Source organism: Pongo pygmaeus, chromosome Y (assembly GCF_028885625.2).
Source record: "Pongo pygmaeus isolate AG05252 chromosome Y, NHGRI_mPonPyg2-v2.0_pri, whole genome shotgun sequence".
Taxonomy (NCBI): domain Eukaryota; kingdom Metazoa; phylum Chordata; class Mammalia; order Primates; family Hominidae; genus Pongo; species Pongo pygmaeus.
Window position 1 is genome coordinate 16,143,035 of NC_072397.2, and position 19,062 is coordinate 16,162,096.

Consider the following 19,062-nt stretch of genomic DNA (forward strand, 5'->3'; position numbering starts at 1 on the left):
ATGTGGCTCTTCTTCCTGGTTTGTGCCCAAAACTTATATTGTTTCTTATTCCTAGGGGAATACCTAGGTGATATAACTTTCCTCATCTGCCTGGTCACTGCCTACTTGGGATATTGGGACATATATCTATGCCCATGACCTAAGAGATGTGACTCTCTTTTTCTGCCTGGGCCTTCACAATAGGAGCATTTTGGCACATTGCTGAGTCCAGCACTCAGAATATGTGACTCTCCTCTCTTTCCTGTACCATGCCTACAAAAAACAAATTTTGACCTATTTCTGGGCTTAGCACCCTGATTATGTTACTCTTCTGCCTGGTTTCAGCCTAAATAGGAAATTGAATTTAATTAAATTTGCATATTGCTGGGCACAACACCCTTACGATGTGACTCTCCTGCCATTGCTGGAGCTACCAAAGATATTTTGACATAACTTGGGTCCATAAAGTAGGTGATTTTTCTCTCATAAATTGGTTGAACTTTTTCCAACATGTGGGATGTTGTCATATTGCTTGGTCTGGCACCTTGTTAGTATGACCTTTTTTCCTATACACTGCCTGGAGAAGACATTGTAACATATTGCCTGGCACAGCAACTAAGTGATGTTAATCTCCTGCCTAGTTTTTTGTCCACATATAGGATTATGACATATAGCATGCCTAAGTTCACAGACATAATAATCAAACTTATATTAGGATTCAGCCAGTAAAAGATATTTCACCACTCATTGTTAGGCTTATGTTAATAGGTAAGGTCCTGGGTTACATGTTTGTACATGTAACTTATATTGTACAAACTCTTTGGTGGTAGAGAGTTGCATAACAGGCCAAGTAAAAAGTTTAGATTAGGACTATCGGTTACACACCCAGGTGAAATTCAAAGTTGTCACCATCCCGTATTTACAATGCCTAGTGTTGAGGTTCTGAGTCTATCAAGGGAATACAGAACACATTTGGAATTGTGACATTTATATTTTCATCTGGCCACAGATGGGATGTTGATTCATTTCTAGACCCAACCCACAGGAAAAATGGTTTTCTCCCTTATCCCTGCCTATAGAAGAGATGTTGACTATCAAGCCAGGGAAAAATGGTTTTCTCCCTTATCCCTGCCTATAGAAGAGATGTTGACTATCAAGCCAGGGTTTAGGACAATATGTAAGATTATGAGTCCTTACTAGCACATAGGCCTCAGAGAGGTTTGCAACACTCATGCAGGTTTTAAAAAGCCCTCCATTGTTGTAGACAGTGTCATACATTGGCCCAGCACACACATGAGACTGTGAGTCTAATATACACACTCAGCTAAAAGGTAAAGTTGTCACCCCTCAAAATGATGAGATAGTGTCATATCATTGTTCCGCATACTGGGGTCTTGAGACTTTTTGGCTCAAATTCCTTTCCATGGTTTCATAATTACATATTGCTGGGTCAGACAGAATCATAATAATGTGAATCTTCTGCCTGGGCCTTGTAAACGGGATATATTATCACATATCTCTGGGCCTATCAGCTAGGTGATGTGTCTCCCCAGCCTGTGCCCTTCCTCCACAGAACATTTTGAAATATTTCTGAAACTGATGTCTGGGTAATATAACTCTCTTTTTTCTCTGAGTCCTGCTTATGGAAGGATATTTCACTTACAGTTGAATGCAAAACCTAGGTGGTATGTCTCTCCTCTCTACTGAAAAGTTTATACCTTTGATACATTTTGTTTTATTACATTGGTGCTCTATTGTTATTGATGTACCAGAGCGCTTTAATTACTGTAGGTTTGTTTTATGTTTGGAAATTGTTAAGTGTAATGCTTCCAATATTTTTCTTCTTAAAAATTGTCAGGCCTTTCATGGTCCCTTGAGATTTTATGTAATTTTGTGGGTTTTGTTTTTTCTATTTTTGGAAAAGTAAAATTAAAAATTGAAAAGGGGTGTGTTGAATGTGTGGGTGACTTTAAGCAGCATGGATATCTTCACTCTATTATGTCTTCTCACCTTCAAAGTAAGCATGCTTAAAAATGTGTTGTTGGCCAGCCATGGTGGCTCATGCGTCTAATCTCAGCACTTTGATAGGCCAAAGAGAGTGTGTGGCGAGGTCAGGAGATTGAAACCATTCTGGCCAACATGGTGAAACCCCAACTCTACTAAAATATGAAAAATTAGCTGGGTGTGGTGGTGCACAGTTGTAGTCCCAGTTACTGGGAAGTTTGAGGCAGGGGAACAACTTGAACCTGGGATGTTAAGGATAGAGTGAGCCCAGATTCCACCACCGCAGTCCAGCTTAGTGACAGAGCCATACTTCTTCTCAAAACGAAATTTGTGTTTTTAATTTTTATATATTTTTTGAACTTTTTAGCTTTTCTTCTGTTACTGATTTCTAGTTCCATTCAATTTGGGCCACAAATAATTTTTGTAAAATTTCAATTAAAAATTGTTAAGACTTTTTGTGGGTTCACACATGACCCTTACAGAAAAATGTTTTATGAGCTATTGAAAAGAATGTGTATTCTGTTATCTGTATACATTTGTTAGGTATAATTATTGTATAGTAAAGTCCAGTTATTTTGTTCCATTATTTATATTGTTTTTATTTGCTAGTGAAAGAGGGATATTGATGTATCTTTCCATTATTATATAGCTGTCTATTTTTGCTTCAATTCTGTCAATGTTTGCTTTATGTGTTTGGTAAAACTGTCATGTATTTATAGATTATCAGTGAATGAACACTATTACTGCAACTGAATGTCCTAATTTTTCTCTTGTGAATTTTGCTTGAAGGAAATTAGATGAAATACGAGCATCTTCAAGTGAATAAATTGCTGCCTCTTCTCTAATCATTTGGTTAACACTTGCATGGAATGTGTGTTTCATACTGCCATTTTCAGTCTATTTTTTATTAGATCTGAAATGAATCTCTTGAAGACATGAGATACTTACATCTTGATATAACTCATGATATAGTTAGATTTATTTTTCATTTTGAAGAATACTTTGCTGGATATAGTATTTTTGCTTAGCCTTTTTTTTCAATGTTGTAACTATGTCATCCTACTCCCTTCTTGGCTGAAAAAATTATGTTCATAAATAAATCATGTGGAAACATGCATACAAATAACACATCTCTTTTTATTCCTTCATTCTAGATTCTCATGTTGTCTGTAAGTTGCAAAACATTGCTTATGTTTTGTCTTGTTACAAATCTTTTTCTTAATCTTAGTTGAAATTTACTGAGCTTCTTGTTTTTTTTCCTAATGTTAAAGTGAATATTAATCATTTTTGTACTTCTACTGCACAATTTTTATTTTCTTTTATGATTTTATCTTTTTATTGGATTTATTTTTCTTATTTAATTTTGTTTTCTTTATTTCCATTTTACCCACTGAACATCAATGAAATGGTAATTTTGATTTTTTAGGGTAATTTATTTTTTTTCTTTTAAATAAGGAGATCTAGACTTTAATTCAAATTGTCTCAGGTAATTTTTATATCTCCACTTTTATAATTGATTTCTGAATATTCATTTTTATCTTTAATTGAGCCATATTATCTTGGTATTATGTATATATTGTAATCTTAAGTTGCAATGTGTATAATAAAAAGCCACATGTCAGAATCTTTATTAAGTTGATTTTGTCTGGAAGAAAACAATACCATTTATTTAGGCTAGAAATTCTTGGAGTCTCTCAATCCTGTACTGCAGGTGTTTTCACTGGGCTTGTGTGTTGTTTAGTTAAAAAAAGATTCCCTTATTTATTTATTTATTCATTTATTTATTTTTGAGTTGGAGTTTCACTCTTGTTCCACATGCTGGAGTGAAATAGCATGACCTTGGCTCACTGCAACTTCCACCTCTTGGGTTCATGCCATTCTTCTCCCTCAGCCTCCCAAGAAGCTGGGATTACAGGCACCTGCCACCACACTCAGCTAATTTTTGTATTTTTATTAGAGACAGGGTTTCATCATGTTTACCTGGCTGATCTTGAATTTCTGACCCCAAGTAATCCACCTGTCTCAGCCTCCCAAAGTGGTGAAATTAGAGTCATGAGCCAATGCTCCTGGCCATTTCCCATGTTTCTTTTTGAGATCCTATACTCTGTTCCTATAGTCATAATCGGTCTATTATACTGAATTCTATCTTCTCTTGTAACAACGATTTAACTTTGGTCTCAGCTGTTCAAAACAGTCAAAGCATACCACCATTACTCCCAACACTGTCATGAAATATAGAAATTAGTCTTTGTAAAGATCTCAAAAAGCCAGATGCATGGACACAAGTGCCACTATTTTATTTGTGTTTGAAGGGAAAAGAAAAAAGTCGGGAATCTATTTTAAAGTCATTTTACATTTAAAGAAAGACTATTAAACTGTGAATATTGCAAGGGGCAGAAAAGCAGTTACAATGGACTTCATCAATATTTGTCAACTACCCATAGCAAAACTTGCCAATGTAACGAATGGGGCAAAGCTTTTTTGATGCATTCAATCTTCACTGAACATAAGAAGAATTTTAGCAATGAGAAATTCTACTAACATGAGGAATGTGGCAAAGACTTTAGGTTCTCAGATTTTACTAGACACAAGATAATTCATATTGCAGAGAAGTTCTACAAATGTGAAGAATGTGGCAAAGCCTTTAAAAATTTTTCAAATGTTACTGACCGTAAGAGAGTTTAAACTGGAGAGAAACCCTGCAAATGTGAAGAATGTAGTGAAACTTTTACCTGTTTCTCAACCTTTATTAAACACGGGATAAATCATGCTGGAGACAGACTGTAAGAAGGTGAAGAATTTGGCAAAGATTTTAGGGGAAATGCTTCTCAGATCTTACTAATCATAAGATAATTCACGCTTTAGAGAAATCCTACAAATGTGAAGAATGTAACAAATCCTATAGCTGGTTCTCAGAACTTGCTAAACCTAAGTGGATTTACACTGGAGAGAAAAACTACAAATCTGAAGAATCTAACAAAGCCTATAGGTAGTACTGATACCTTACTAAACATAAGATAATTCATACCGAAGATAAACCCTACAAAAGTAATGAATGTGGAAACCTTTTATGTGGTTCTCAGCCAACATAAGATAATTGATACTGGAGAGAAGCCTTATGTCTGTGAAGAATGTGGCAAACATTTTACCACTCCTCAAACCTTATTAACCACAAGAGAATTCATATGAAAGGGAGACATTACAAATGTGAAGAATGTGTCAAGCATTGAGCTCATTCTCACATTTCATTGGACATAAGAGAATTAATACTAGACAGAAGCTACGCAAGTGTTAAAAATGTGGAAAAGCCTTTAACAAGTTCTAATATTGTGTCAACATCAGAGAAAATAGTGAGCAAATGCCGTATAAAGGTAATGACTGGTGAAGAATTTTTAACCTGACATCTTGGAGAGTCTCTAAGAACTTGGTTTATAATCTGGGTGTTTTGTGTTGGATGCATATATAGCCTTTTACTATTATGTAATGCCTTTCTCATTTTTAAAATCTATATTGATTGAAAATCTGTTTTTGTCAGAAATTAGGATTGCATCCCCTGCTTTTTTTCCATTATCTATTTGCTTGGTAGATTTTTCTTTTTCCTTATATTTTGAACTTATTTGAGATGGGGGTCTCGATTACAGCATACCATTAGATCTTAATTCTTTATTTAGCTTGACACTTTGTTTTTTAAGTGGGTCATTTAGCCCAATTACATTTCAATTTAATTTTCATATGTATGGATTTGATTCTGTCACTGTGATCTTAGCTACCTATTTTGCACATTGGCTTATGTGGTTACTTTATAATGCCAGCAGTTCATGTACTTTACTGTGTTTTTGTAGTGACTAGTAATAGTCTTTTTCTTATTTAGTGTTTTCTCCAGAAGTTCTTCTAAGGCAGGTCTTGTGGTAACAGATTTCCTCAGCATTTGCTTATCTGAATAGGATCGTATTTATTTTTTACTTCTGAAGCTTACTTTGGTCAGATATAAAATTCTCAGGTGGAAATCTTTTTTTTTTAAGAATGTTGAATATTGGCCCCTAATCTCTTTTGACTTTCAGGATTTCAGCTGAAATGTTTGTTGTTTGTCTGATGGGATTTACTTTAGAGATGACCTGGCCTTTCTCACCGCTGCCTTTAACATATTTTTTTTTATTTTATTTTAATCTTGGAGAATATAAGGGTTTTGTGTCTTGGGGAAGACCATCTCATGGGTTATCTTACCAGGGTTCTCCATATTTTCTGCATTTGAGTGTTGGCCTCTCTATCTAGGTTGGAGAAGCCACAATGGATGATGTCCCAAAATATGTATTTCAACTTGTTTTCATTTTCCCCATTGCTTTCAGGCACTCTTTTTAATCATACATTTAATTTCCTTACATAATTCCATATTTCTTAGAGGTTTTATTCATTCTTCTTTATTCTTTTTTCAATATTCTTGTCTGTCTTATTTCAGAAAACCAGTCTTGAAGCTCTGAGATTCTTTCTGCTGCTTGGCCTATTCTGAGGTTAATACTTGTGATTATATTAGAAAGTTTTTGCATTGTGTTTTTCAGCTCTATCCTTTCAGCTCCATTTTCCCCCAGACTGTCTTTGTTAATGTTGTTGTTGTTGTTGTTGTTATTGTCAGTTTCTGCTATGTTTTTCCTTCCTTGGATTGGGTTGCAACTTAATTTTACCGTTCAATGAAGTTTATTTCTATCTCTATTACAAATTCCATTTCTGTCATCTCAGGCCTTCCTGGAAATGTAATTTGGTCTTATAAATGAAAAAAGTCACTCTTGTTCTTTGTGTTTTCAAAATATTTGCACTGATTTTGCCTCATGTTTGTGGGCATATGTTTGACGTTGCTGACATTCGAATGAAGTATTTTTTTATTTTTTATTCTATTTGATGGTCTTGTGTATTTGATTGTCTTGTAAGGTGTTTGCAGCCAACAGGCTTTGTTCCTGGTAGACTTTTTGTTTTTGGTCTTGTTTTGTGGGACAATGCAGAGGCTGCATACTCTGGGTGACTTGTATTGAGCCCCAACTCTCTTATCTTTCTCCTTGATATTTGAAGTTTTCCACTGTATTAGACTAAGGTGTCACAGCTGCAGCAGAATGCTAGTGGATATAAGGTTTCTTCCTGCCATTGGGCATTCAACTCTGGTAGGAACAAAGCAGCTGGGAGGAGAGTGGGGGGAACCTGCTGGAGACAGGGTGCTATTGTACTAAATGTAGGGTTGGCTTGGGGCAGGATGCCTTCTTTGTGGCCCTCAGGGAATAGTGATTGCTCAGAGTGTAAAAAGATATGCTGTTCTCTGAGCAGTGTAAGCACAAAGGCAGGGGTGGGTCTTTCTGGCTCTTTGCCCACCAAACCTTCATCTTCAATGTCAGTTGCTGGGCTTATAGGGAAATACTGCATTCCATTTGCTGGTGGGTAAGCAAAGCCAAACCCGCCTTTGCAGACACGTGCCAGCAAAGTAATATAGGGAGATGTCATGGTGTCGGGAGAAGCTGCAATGTGGGAAGAGACTTGTGGGCTAGTGCAGTCATAGGGGCTAGCTTGCTGAGATCGTCAAGTGTCAGGCATGGCCCACCAGTGCAGATGCTATGGTTTGGGCTCCCAGAGAACCTGAGACTGCCCTGTAAGCATGAATAGTCTGGGTCCCTGAGTGAGGTGAGCAGACCAAGGAGTGCTCAGTTGGAGTTGCTTTTCCCGATTTGCATGATCATCCTGCAGAAATTAGGTCCAACAGTTCTGCTAGGCTAAAGTATCTAATGGAACAAAGTTGAGCCTAAAGAAATGGCCATCATTGGCCACACTATACTACAGATGTTCTTGTGCCAAACCTTTGGAGCTTGCTTGCTGCCACACCATTTTGCTTGTCTTCTAGAGGCTGAATCTCAGAGAGATGTAGGTCAACAATCCCTCAGTGCAGTCAGCCCGGGATGGAGGATCTGTGTTTGTGACCAAGTTAGGGGTTCACTGTCTGGTCAGCAGCAGTGGCTAGTTTGTGGAACCCATGGAGGATAAAATGGCCTCCTCTCCCTGGGTGAACTGCAGTTTGTTTGAGGTGTGAATTGGCACTTAGGGTTTTGGATTTTGTATTAGTTGGAGGGTAGCAAGGAGAGATCTGCTGCAGAGACAGTGGCAAAAATATTTTCAGTTGCCCCTGCAGGGTCTGTCCAGGGAGTTGCTAAGTTGATACTGGCTCAATACTGGCAATTATTGGCTAGTGGCCCAGTCCTGGAGGACCTATCAAGTGGGAATATATGAGAACAGGCACTCCCGTAAGCTTCTGGGCATTTTTCTGAAGGGATGCTGCAGTATGCTGGATATACACTGCTCTTTCTATTCACCTTAGATTTTCTAGCACCTGATGTTATTACCAGTGAATGCTGCAAAGCAGCAACAATGGTGGCATGCCCTGTTCTCTGGGAGTTCAATCACAGGAAGTTAGGGACCTGTTTTTAGCACAAAGGCACCTGTAGGAGTCATCTAGGAACCACTTTTGAAAGATCTTACCCAGTGAGGAGAACATGATCAGGTAACAACTTAGGAAAGGAGTTCAGCCACATTTTTGTAGGACAGCTGTGTTGGGCAGAGGTACCACTTCTACCCCCAGTTTATTTGGATTATCCAAAGCCAGAAGGCTGGAATAGCTAAGTCACACAAAAGCAATAATGACAGCTCAGTCTTTCCTCTAAAAACCCTATCCCAAAAAGTTTCAAAATTCCGTCGACCAAAAAACACCAGTGGTGGTAGCTGGACACTCTGGTTGGTAAGTCTTTCCGGTGAGGAGAAATGACATTGGAGGCCTACTTTAACATGTAGTCTGGCCATGTTATTTTAGAGCACCTTTCACATGCTAGGAGATTCTTCCTGCCCCCAGTTGGCTTGGGCTTTTCAAAGCCTGAAAGCTAGAAGGACTAAGTTGCCCAAGCAGCAAAGATGGTGGCCCATTCTCTTTCTGGTAACTCCATCCTAGGGGGTGCAGTGCTGCTACCAATGGTTGGCTGGAATTTTAAGCCAGTAGGTCATACCCTGCAAGGCACTGTGGAAGTGGGTCCTACAAACCATCATTGCTCAGCCCCCTGGATTCCACTTCTTTTCTATGGGTATGTGACCTCTTGCTTTGCTGGAGTTGCAGATACTTTTTATGGAAAGCATGGAATGCCAGAATATCTAAGGCTTTTGAATCTCTTCACAGGCCTTAGTGACTGCTCTGCTGAGACACCATGTAGCTCTATGTGTTAAACTGTAAAGGCCTTAGTGAAGTGGGTTCATGAAGGTATCTCCTTACCTGAGGATTGCAAAGATCTGTGGGAAAATCGTGGGTTTCCAGGGTCACACAAGCACTCACTGCATTACTGGGTGCTGAGATTTTCTTGACTCCATGTTGTTCAAAGATGGCCATTGTCTTGCCTTGCCTTACTCCTTTCTTCACAAGTTAAGTTGTTTCTTTAATCCCAATGCAGGAACCTGGATGTTTCAGTTTAAGTTGCTGAATTTATGCACACCTTGCATGCCTCTCTATGAGAGCTACACAGTCTAGCAGCTTCAAGTCAGGAATCTTGATCATCTTTTTCTAAAAGGAACATACTTTTTTATATTAAAAGAATTCAATATATTTTACAAAAGCAAATATTGATGTAATTTAACTCTTACCTTTGACGATATATCTTCATGTCTAGAATTTATGTGAAATAATATGGTCAATGGTTGCTGCTCCAGAGTTATGAGAGGTTCTGTATCAGATGAACAGATTGGTATACTTTCCCACGGAAGATTAAGAAAACTGATATCTAAGATACATTAAAAAATTCTAAGTGGAAAGGCCACTTATTGGTTCATTTACAGAAGTATAGTAAGTATAAGTGACAGGACGTTAGAATTGTGGTAAGTGATCAGGTTAATATTCTTAATATTCAGCATAGTAAGAGAAATGATTTGAATTTTAGAAGGAAATAGCTTTACCATTTGCAAATTAAGTTAATTAAAATACAGTAAATTTCAAAATGCCTTTTTGATGACAATGGGTAGACTTAATTTGTTTTAATAAATCAAAATTGTCTTTATTGTGTTAAGGCTATGTTAAATTGAATATTTTTCTTGCTGCTGATGTTAGCTTATCCCATCTTACCCAAGCTGGTAGGTAACAAATGGTAACAATATACTAATGGGTGACAGTGAAATAATATCTGTAGTGATTTCTTTGTCATTGGTCTTTAACTGAAAATAACTTGGAGAATACGGTTCATACAACTAACGTTTTTGATTTTCATGTATTTACAGGTTATTATGAGGGTTGTAATAAAGATTATATGAGAATAATGGATCTATAGTTTCTGAATTCTGAACAACTCTTTACAAAATTTTATTCTTTTTTTTTGTTGTTGAATATATGACTTCTCTAGTCTGCTAAACCCATACAGATCTTTATTTTGATTTACATGGATTTACAAATATTTATATATCACCTTAAATAAAGGTTAGGTGTAAATTTATAAAGAATAATCAAATTTGTTTATTGTTGTTTACTTACTTTGAGAAGAAAACAAAATTATTAGAATAAAACAGATAATTTTACAAGCATGGATCATTTACCAGCAAACCAAAAACCTTAAAGATTTTGAAAGCAAATCTATCTTCTCTGCTTTGAATTAAATTCATTTATCTAAAATATTATTGCTTCTGGCTTAGAATCATGTTGTTCAAATTCACCTGTTTTGTTTGTCTGTTAGCCTGCTGCTCAGTGTAGACATAATATATAATTTTCTTTTCATCTAATTTTATAAAACCTTCTTTGTATATTCCAATCAGCGATTATAAAAGTGACTTTGATAAAATTTAATGATGTTCACAATATAATTCTCACACTTGAGTAATTTCACGGTGCATATAATATTTTATTTAGTACATTTTATATTTTATTTCAGTTAGAGAATACTATTTAATTTAATTTTCACTTAGTTATTGTTCATTTTACTTTATAAAATTGGCATGGAGTTTATTAATTTTATTGGATCGATTTATTCAAGTAAACAGTTGAACATTTAATAAGTTATAATGTCTTTTGGTGTATACATGAAGTAAACAAAGACAATACTAGCTATCTAATAAAAGCTACATAATTAGAAATAAATATTCCTTTTGAAATTAGCTTATCATCTCAGGTGAAAAATTAAAAATATTTGTAGTAAAGAAATGGTATTATTTCTGCATATGATGAGAGCATAATTGTACCTATGCTGCACAATTGACACTCACAATTGAAACAAGATGAAGAGATTGGCATTTTAGCAAAATTCAGTGAAAATCTTGTAAAATTTTCAGATTATGTTTCTTCATTTAAATATCTCCCGGAGGAGGTAGAGGGTAAATCTATAAAGCCAAACCTGGAATTGCTGAAACATGTGAAAATATGCGCCATGGGTATCAAAACCTAAAATTCCCTGAACTCTTTTCATTTTGATTAACAAAATATGGTTATAGTCTCGCTTCTCTATATCCTGGCTTAGACAGAAGTATCGAGCCATTTCAAGTAGATTTGATTCTAAGTTTTGTTGTTGTTGTTGTTTGTTGTTGTTGGTGTTGTTGAGATGGAGTAAACCAGGCTGGAGTGTAGAGGTACAATTTTGGCAACCTCCGCCTCTCAGATCCAATCAATTCTGCTGCATCAGCCTCCAAAGTAGTTGAGACTACTGGCACCCACCACCACCCCTGGTTATTATTATTATTATTTTTTGTATTTTTAGCAAACATGGGGTTTCACTACATTAGATAGGATGGTCTCAATCTCCTGACCTCATGATTCTGCCGCAACAGCTTTCCAAAGTGCTGGGATTACACGTGTGAGTCACTGTGCCCAGCCTTGGATATAGATCTGGAAGCAGACCATCCTCAACTTATTGTCTCTGAGGATAGGAAAGCTGTGTGATATGGAAGAACAAAACCAAACATTTGTTATAACAAATGGAGATTTTATTTCTGCCCTGCTGTCCTGAGCTCATCATCTGGGATATTTGACTTTCCTCTCCTGCCTGAACCCTGCTTCAAGTGAAGAGTGCAGCATTTCTAAACACTTCATCCAAATGACATGACCTTCTTGCCTTGGCCCATTCAACAGGAGACATTGTGACTTATATTTTGACTGATATGACTCTCCTTTCCTGCCTGGACACTCTCCACAAGAGCCATTATGCTGTAAAGCTGGGCCTAGCACCCAAGTATTACAATATTTCTGTTAAAGCCATGCCTACAAAGAGAATATTGGACCATTTCTGGCTTAGGACTTATGTAATGTGGTTGCCTGCCTGTTTTTATAACCACAGAGGAAATGGTGACATATACCTAGGCACAGCTAACAGGCATGATAATGACCCTTATATGTGGACTCAGCCAATAGAAGAAATTTTGACTCTTGTAGCTAAGTTTAGGGAAATGAGTGATGTCAAGTATCTCCTTCTGGCTAAAATTTCACAGAAGATTAAAATACTGTCACATATTTTATAACACCATTGGGTTGTATAAAGAGTGTCATAACAGGACCTAGCACACAGAGAAAATTGTGAGTCTTGTATGCACACACAAAGGACTTTCACCATCACAGGTGGATGAGGGCAACTCTCCTACATGAAATCAGGACACGTTTCTTACTGTAAATTGAATCATTAGAGTTTTATTCCATCGTGACTGTGGTATAAATCATTGTCATGCACCTGTGTGTTTTCATTCTTTAGACTGCTTCAAGCCTACATATGGAATTTTGATATCTACCTGGGTCAACCTTGAAGTAATATGACTCTTCTGCCTTGACTCTGCTCTCAATAAGAATTGTGAATCAGCAGATCAACTGCCCAGGTGACATTACATTCTTTTTGCACCATGCCCACATATATCATTGTGACATATTACTGTGTCCACGAATTAGAAGACATAACTCTCATCTCTGGAATGAGTCCTGCACACAGGGCAGGATAGTGACATAGTCATAGGCCAGGCAAACAATTTTTAATACTATTTTCTCAGGGCCGTGCCCAAAAGTGGTCATTTTGACATATCACAGGAAATACCATGTGGGTGACATGGCTCTTTTCCTCAGGACCTGCCCACTTGAATCATGACATATTGCTAGTCCAGGCACAAAGGAGATGGTACTCTTTTGCCAGGGCATGCTTTAAGAAAGTCTTTGTGACATATAACTGGGCCTATCCCCTAGGTCATGTGACTTCCTGCTTGGCCCTGCCAACATCGAGCATTGTGACACAAAGGCAGAACCTGCACCTGCGTGCTGTAACTCTCTTGCTTCAGTCTTTTACTAAGGGGGAATTGTGAATATCTCAGGACCCAGGAACAAGTGATGTGGCTCTTCTGCCTGGTTTCTGCCCACATGTGTAATTGTGACATATAACTAGTGAAGCACCTAGGTGATATGACCCTTTTTTCTGTCTGGTCTCTACTACTGGGGACACTGGGATATAGCTCTGAGCCTATGACCTAAGTGAAGTGACTTTCTTCTTCTGCCTAGTCGTTACAAAGGGGGAATTGTGACATATTGCTGAGCCCAAGACTCAAGTTATTTGATTCTTCTTCTTTTCTTGAACTATGCCCCAAAACAGAATTTTTGACCTATTGCAATGTTCAGCACACAGCTAATGTTACTCTTTGGCCTGGGTCCTGCATATAGAGAGAATTATGGCATATTGCGGGGCCCAGCACCCTGGTAATATGACTCTCATGTCTGTGAGATACCTTAAAAAAGGTATTTTGCCATATTTTGGGCCCATTATGTAGGTGTTTTGGTTCTCATAACTAGGCTGTGTTTTTTTCACATGTGGGATGTCTCATATTGCTGAGTCCAACATCCAGTAATATGACTCTAATTCCTATACCCTGTCTAGTGAGGACATAATGACATTTTGCTTAGCATAGCACCTAAGTGATTTTACCCTTCTGCCTAGTTTTTGCCCACAAATGGGACTATGACATATATCTTACTTCATTTTACTGGAATAATGGTCAAACTTATACTGGGATTCAGCCAATGGAAGATATTTGGCCTTTGATCCTTAGGTTTAGAGCAGTAGGTAAGGTCCTGAGTTGCATATCTGTACTAAGCTCACAGAACTTTAAAACACTAACTCATAATGTATAAATTCCCTGGGTGGTGCAGAGTTCCATGACAGAGACCAGCAAAAAGTTTGTATTGGGGGTCTCCATTACATACTCAGGTGAAAGCAAATTTTGTTACCATCTCACATGCCCAAAGTCCACTGTTAAGTGGTACTGAGTATAACAAGTGAATGCAGTGCAAGTTGGAATTGTGACTCTCATATGTGGATCTGGCCACGAGTGGGAACTTGACTCATTTCTGGATCCAGCTCACAGGCATAATAATGGGTCTCATACCTGAACTCAGCCTGTAGAAGGGATAGTGACTATTATACCTGGGTTTGTTTTTCACTATTTAAGATTGTGAATCTATATGAGCATGTAAGCCTCAGAGTGGTTTGCAACTCTCTTGCATGCTGTATAAAGCCTTCAGAGTTAGTAGAGTGTCATACAGTGACCCAAGATACACTCGAGTTTCTCATCTAGCTCACAGTTAATGGTGTCACCCTCAAAGACAAAAAGAGTTGGCATATTACTGGGCATAGTGGCCTGGGGTTGAAACTTTTTGGCTTAAATTCCTTCCCATGTGTGCATTGTCACATATCACTGGCTTAGAATCATTACAATGTGATTCTTCTGCTTGGATCCTGTCAAAAGGGGACATTATCTCATATCTCTGGGTGTATAAGCTAGGTGATTTTTCTCTGCTGCCTGTGTCCTGCCAAGAGAGGACATTGTGAAACATCGCTTGACTTAACATCTTGGTGATGTGACTCTCCTCTCTTGCCTGGGTCCTGCTCAACAAAGAAATTATGAGAAACCACTGATTGCAAAACCTAGGTGATGTGACTATTTTCCAAGAGAGGGAGTATTAAATATTGGAGAGCCTAGCACCTAGGTGGAGTGACTCTTCTCTTTTTCTTCCATTCTATCTAGAGTGGGATTGGTGACACACTATTTGAGTCTGTACCCAGGTGATGTGACTCCTTACTAGACTCAGCTGACAAATAAAAAAAAAAAACTGTATCACTGGTTCAGGACCCAGGTGATGTGACTGTTCTAACATGTCACTGCTCACAGGTGAAATTGTGACATATACGTGGGTTAAGCACACATATGCAAAATAACTCACATACATGGACCCAGCAAGTAGTGATGTTTTTAATCTCATAGCCAGTCTAGTGGCCATGGGTAAAGTCCTCGGTATTTCAACTACATAAAACTCACTTAGGATTATAACACTCAGGTATGTTATATAAAGCCTCAGTGGTACAAAGAGTGTCATAACAAACCAGCAATGAGGGAAAAATGGCACTCTTGGCCGGTCATGGTGGCTCAGGCCTGTAATCCCAGCACTTTGGGAGGCTGAAGTGGGCAGATCACGAGGTCAGGAGATCGAGCCCATCCTGGCTAACACAGTGAAACCCCATTTCTACTAAAGAAAAAAAAAATACAAAAAAACCCCAAAAAAATTAGCCAGGCATGGTGCAGGAGCCTGTAGTCCCAGCTACTCAGGAGGCTGAGGCAGGAGAATCATGAAAACCTGGGAGGCAGAGCTTGCAGTGAGCCAAGATTGCACCATTACACTCCAGCCTGGGTGACAGAGTGAGAGTCTGTCTCAAAAAAAAAAAAAAAAAAAGTGACTCTTATGCACACCTGGGTGACATGATTGTAATTCTCACACATGAACAGGCCCTAGGAATGAGGTACTAAATCTCACACACAAAAGTGGTCGAAGGATGACATAATTACTCTCATACATGGATCTGATTTACAGATGCCTTCATAATGTTTGAACCATGATTCAGCATATCTGTGGTGCTGTGACTTGCCTACTAGAACACCGTCTTCAAGTGGGATTTGGGCTCTTTTTTTTTTGAGACAGTGTCTCGCTCTGTTGCCTAGGCTGGAGTGCAGTGGCACTATCTCAGCTTACTGCAAGCTCCAGACTGGGGCTCTTATACATGAATCTTGCCCATCGCTGAGATTGTGACTCTTCTACACTGAACCAAATCATGGAAAGAGTTGACTCACATACACAAACCCAGGACTTGTGTGGGTTGTGAGACTTATTTCTGAGACTGTGATTGAAACAGGTAACTTTACTCAGCACATGAATAATTTCATACTCTTTTCTATGCCCAGCCCACAGATGAAATTCTGCTATATGTGGAAAAAGCACCTAAGTAATATATAACACCTTCCTTGGCTCTGCCTACAGTGGACAAATTTATGTATCACTGAGACCATCACCCAGATGATGTGAATTATCTGCCTGAAACCAGCCTACAAAATGAATTGTGTCTTATATCAAGGTACATCACATAAGTGATATAGTTCCCTTCTACTGCCTTAGCCTTGTGCTTACAGTGCATTGCGACACTTAACTGGGTACTACACCCAGGTGATGTGAGTCTCGTTTTTGGGTCTTGTCAACAGAAAGCATTGGAATATATCACTTGCTTAGCAGCTAAGTAGTGTTTATTCACTTTTGCCTTGGCCCCGACCACAGGGAGATTGGGGCATACTGCTAGGCCCTGCATCAATGTGAGGTCACTCTCCAGCCTTGGTATTACACATAAGGGTCATTGTAACACACATCTAGGCCAATTGCCTAAATGATGTGAGTCTCCTCTCCTGCCAAAGTTCTGTCGACAGAAGGGGTCTTGATATATCACTGAAATCAACAACCAGTTGATGTGAACCATCTGCCAGGATAATGACCACAAGAGTTGTTGTTCCATCTCACTGGACATGGACCCACATAGATCATGTGACTTTCTTGTCTTTTTTCTGGCCACAGGTGATATTGTGCCATATAACTGAGTCCATAAGAAGAGCCTAGGAACAACTCATATGCATGGATCCAGGATATGTGCAGAATGGTGACTCTTATTCTTAAACCTTTCCTCAAGTGTAATTGTGACAGATACCTTTGTCCATCTCCTGGGTGATTTAAAAATTGTACCTAGGGATAGCACTTGAATGAGATTTTGACAAATACCTGAGCCAGTCACCTTGGGGCTTTGACATGCCTATCTTAACAATGTCCTCAGTTGGGAGTAAAACATATTTCTGGACATCTAGTTTATGTGACTCTCCTCTCCTGCCTGTACCTGGCTTTCTTTGGTAATTGTAGCACTTCTAAACACTGCAACTGTGAGCATTTGCCTTGACTCTGTCAACAGGAGGCATTGTGACATATTTTTAGGCCCATCATTTATGTGATATGACTCTCCTCTCCTGTCTGAACACTGCCCACAAGGGACATTGTGCCACAGAGCTGGACCAAGCATACAAGTTATGTGATATTTATGGTGGGACTCTGCCTACAAAGAAAATATTGGAATATTTCTAGCCCAGCATTTAGGTGATATGTCTGTTCTGCCTTCTTTATAACCAAAGAGGGAAATGTATTATATACATAGGCACAGCTCACAGGCATGATCATGACTCTAACATGTGGACTAAGCCAATAGAGAATATTTTCACCCTTATAACTAAGTTTACGGACAGGCCTGATATTCTGGATTACCTTCTTGTAAAAAGGTCACAAAAGATTACAACATTCACATAGTCTTTTGGTTATACAAACAGAATCAAACCAGAGGTCAGCACACAGGAGAAATTTTGAGTCTTGTATGCACAACCAGCTGACAGTAAGGCCTGTCATAATCTCACATGGATGAAGCCAACTGTCACGCATGAAAACAGGACAAGCGTGATATTGTAAATCTCATCTGTGGATTTTTCTGAACAGTGTGATTGTGGTATAATTATTTGCTAAGCACATGTGTAATCTGACTCTCCAGACTTGTTTCAGCCCATATATGGATTGTGTTATCTACCTAGACCAACCTTGAAGGGATGTGACTCCTGCCTGGGCCCTTCTGTCAATAACGATTGTGGTATATCACTGCATTTAGCACCCAGGTGATGTTAGATTTTTGCCTGCACCATACCCACCAAAATTATTTTGACATACTTCTGTGTTCACATCATAGGTAATGTAACTATCTTCACTGGAATTGTCCCTGCACAGTGGAAGGATAGTGAAGTATTGCAATGCCAGGGACACAGATGAAGGTACTGTTTTGCCAGAGCCATGTCCAAAGTACTACATTGTCACATATCTCTGGGCCAGTCACCTAGGTTATGTAGCTGTCCTGCTTGAGCACTGCCAACCTAAAGAATGATATATTTCTTGGCCAGGCACACAGGTGATGATACTATTTTGCCAGTGCTACACTTAATTAAGGATATTGTGACATGCCTCTAGGTCTATCATCTAGGTGAATTGACTACCTCCTTGGGCTTTATCTACATGGAGCATTGTGGCATAAGAAGAGAACCTTCACCTAGGTGATGTGACACTCTTGCCTGGGTGCTGTGTTAAGAGGCTTGTGACATATCTCAGGACCCAGCATCCAGGTGATGTGGCTCCTTTGCCTGGTTTGTGCCCTCATGTTGCATTGTGACATACTTCTAGGGAGCTACCTAGGTGATATGACCCTTGTCATCTGCCTGAACCCTTCCTAGGGAATGTTGGGATATATCACTGAGCCCATGACCTGAGTGATATGACTCTCTTCTTCTGCCTGGGCCTTTAAAATGATGGGATTGTGATATATTGCTGAGCCTAGCATTTAGGTCCTTCCACTCTACTCTTTTTTCTGAACCATCCCCACAATGGAAAATATTGACCTATTGCACCTAGATGATGTTACTCTTCTGCCAGAGTCCTGAATAAAGAGGAAATTATCACATACTGTTGGGACCAGCACCCTGATAATGCTACTTTTCTGCCTTTGCCAGAGCCATAGAAAGTATTTTGACATATCTTTGGCCCATCCTGTAGGTGTTTTGGCAATCATCTCTTGGCGTTTTTTCCCATGTGTAAAATTGTGTCATATTGCTGGGTCCAGCACCAAGTTAAAGTGACATTCCTTTCTAGATTCTGCCTAAATAGAACATTGTGAC